Here is a 3,593-nt window from a genome sequence, read left to right as displayed (position 1 = left end):
TTAGTGTGAAAACCGAAAAAGTAAACATTTTCAATTTTAGGGTAGACGCTCCCCTTAAAGATGAGGGCCTCAGCTATCGCGAGTCGGTTGGCGTCGGGGCATCGCATGACGACGCTGGTGCATTCCTCCAGCACCGTACGGGAGATGGTCTCGTTGTGAGCTTCCATCAGGTGGTTCCTTGGTCTACCAGACTGAAGGTGGCACGTGAGACGTCGGCCTAATGTCGTAGTTGTGAGCCCGATGTAGTCCATATTGGGGAGAAGTCTACAACCTTCTCTATTGCAGGAAAACTTATAGACTACATTGGTCTCTTGGAAAACTCCTGTTTTTTGCAGGGTTATTGTTCATTACAAGATTGTTTATTTTCTTGTTTTTATAATAGATCAGTAGTTTAATTTTATTGTTATTTACGCTCACGATGTTGTTGTGAACGATGGATTGGAGGATCCGTTCATCTGCTTTATAACCGCTGGTCATTTGATTCTCGTAGTAGATGGTTGTAACGTTTGCATTAGTCTCTGGTTCGTTGTTGAGTCTGTTTTGGATCGATCGAAGTTTTGAGATTTCCTTGTCAATTGTTCTATTTGCAAATGTATTATTGACTAAGGTTCTTTTGCAATTTTTCAGCTCCGAATTCAAATCATTTTCAGAGGAGCCGGTTTTGAGTGCTCGTTGGATGAGAGCACTTATTGCGCTTCTTTTGTGCAGTTATTAGCCGTCTGGTCCACATGACTTGTTGGGATTTAGAGCTACCAGGCGCTTGAGAACCTCTTCTTCGTGTATTTCAAAACCTGTTAACTTCGAGCCGATTGGGCGCTCCTCAATATCTGGAATACTGTTCAAGTATGCATGAGTCGACTGTTTACAAGGTGAGAGGGAAGGAGGGAGTGAGTGAAAGTTGGGTGCCTGCGAGAGGTCTGCGAGATGGGTGCTCCACGTCACCCATCTTGTTTAATATATACCATCAGGCGGTAATGAGGCAAGCGGAGGTGGCGAGAAGAATCGGTGTGATATTTCTTATGCTCGTGGTCTGCTCATCATTGTATGAATAATTATTACATTACATAACTAGACATCACTGAATTTCTGATGCCACAATCAACCTATGGTCGATCGTACAGGCTTCCTTTTGTTTCGATTTTGATATGAGTCTTTACGGCCCCACGGTATAATTTAAAAAAGAAAGCAATAGAGTAACTCTAGATTCATAACTATAAAATCTGAGCGCAAAACAAAACTTCATCTTCAAGTATTGTAAGGTTAATCGTAATAATTTGTTGTAAGGTAAGGTTATAAGTATAGTTTTGTGGCTCTGCTAGGTTAAATAAATGATGAAACACATGCTCTCTTTAAACTTTATTTCAACCGCAATGGCCTCGTCGAGGTATAATTGTACTTATTTTACAAAGTTTAGAATATTTACCGTCGGTAAGTTTAGTATTCGAGTATATGGACTTCGCTAGAGCGTTTCACAAAGTTGACAATGTAGTGCTTTTCAGAAAATCAAGACTACTGAAAATCGTAGGTGAATTGTTGGCATAGATCGGGTCGCCTGCCGTAGACCACCACTGCCCTGGATGTAATGGACCATCATGATTCCTGACTTCCGGAACGTAGCCTTCAACACTTCAAGATGTCCGTATTTAGGCCGTGGGTCGAACCAGCCCTCGTTCGAACGGCCGCTTGTCGAAGGACGATAAATTTTGGAACAGAACCATGCTATCTGAAACCTAACCTCAGATGCGGTGAACGTAAAATTACGTAATTTAACGATGCCCGGAAGTCATATTCTATCCGCGGCCTGGTGGTGCACGGCAGGGGGTGGTCAAGGCCGGAAGAGGCCAAAGCCGAGTGGTGCACGGCTGATTGGTGTAGGTCCGGAGAGATCCAAGGCGTTCGATTCAGGGCTTATAGGTGCACAAAATTGGTGGTGCACGGCTGCGCTCCCGCATGGATCCATGGCTTCCTACTAGAAAGACTACAAGCTGTCGTTGTTGGAGGCTCGAGATCGAGCGAGGCTAGGGTGAAGAGTGGACTACCACAGGGTATATACAGTATCGGTACTGGGCCCAATCCTCTTCCTCATTCATATCGCCGACATAGATAGGGCAGTGAACCGCGCTTCTGCATCGTCATTCGCGGACGACACCAGGGATACTAATGACTATCACGGACAGGACGGACTGCGAGAGATTGCAAGAAGACGTCTTTGTAATATATGACTGGGCCCAAGTGAACAACATGCAGTTCAACGGGACCAAGTTTGAGGTTATGAGATACAGAGGTACCGGATGAGCTGGAATGGAGCACCGCTACCTGACACCGGACAACTCGGAAATCGAAGAGAAGCGACTCGTTCGCGATCTAGGAGTGTTGATGAATACTCAGGTCAAGTTTGGTGATAACATAGCAGCAATAACCGCATGAGGTAGACGACAGTTGGGGTAGATCTGGCGGATGTTCACAACATGAGAAGTGGAACCGATGATCACACACTTCAGGGCCCTTGTAATACCTATCCTTGAATACTGCTGCCTGCTCTGGACTCCGTTCACATTTGGCGCAGTGCGGCAACCGGAAGGTGTCCAGCGGCAACCTTCACTTCCAGGATCAGAGGGATGGATGAGTTGAACTACTGGGAGAGGTTGGAGCGACTGGGTCTGTATTCACTGCAGAGGGGACGGGAGAGGTATGTCATTCTGTTTACCTGGAACACGATAACCGGAATAGCACCAAACTTTGAAAGAGAGACCTTCGGTATTGAGACCATAACGATAGAAAGGGAGACTGTGCAGATCTGAGGTCGGATTTCAATCCTTGCGGGAAGGATCCCTTTCCGTGGCATGGCCGAGGCTGTTTAACGTCTTACCAAATGTTCTAAGAGAGGGTGAGTTCACCCTGGAGACCTCCAAGAGACGACTGGACTTTTTCTTGGGCACAATCCCTGATCGACCGCCCTGCACCACTACCAACGGCGAGCAGCTGGCAACAGCATCGAGCATCAGCTGGCCCAAATCAGGGTGGATACGCGATAGTCAGAGGCGGCGATCCATCGTGCTCTGGGACTGCTACGTCCGAAACAAATACTAAGGATACAAGTGTTGGCCCAAAAGCTGTCTACTGCACGGTCTGTATCCTTTCAAAAATCTAGTCATCTTGTAGGCAATATGCATCCAATATTGAATGAACACACCGTGACTTCTCGTCGTCAGGACTTGTTAATTGTCAACTCAGCGTCGTCTAATCAAGCCAACTATATTTTTGTGGCTATCTACGGCCATCGTTTGCAATCGAAAGAACTACTATAAATATAAATCGACGTAAAAAACTCATTCTTCCATTTCGAATATTCAAATTTTTTGCTGCAGGGCCTCTTATCGTTCGTATTCCTTGAACGCACTAAAATGTAAATTTGATTGATCATAAGAAGGATACGATTCCATAACATAGGATTAACAATAAAAACTCTCACTGCATCATAATCACAAATCACATTGAAAAACATGTCTAAATAAAACATAATTCGGTTAGAAAAACCCACGTATAATTGAAAACAAGGAAATTTATTCGATAACGATCAAGTTTAACAAACA

The sequence above is a fragment of the Hyalella azteca genome, unplaced genomic scaffold (genome assembly GCF_000764305.2).
Source record: "Hyalella azteca isolate HAZT.00-mixed unplaced genomic scaffold, Hazt_2.0.2 contig3145, whole genome shotgun sequence".
NCBI classification, from domain to species: domain Eukaryota; kingdom Metazoa; phylum Arthropoda; class Malacostraca; order Amphipoda; family Hyalellidae; genus Hyalella; species Hyalella azteca.
This window is presented reverse-complemented; position numbering follows the sequence as displayed.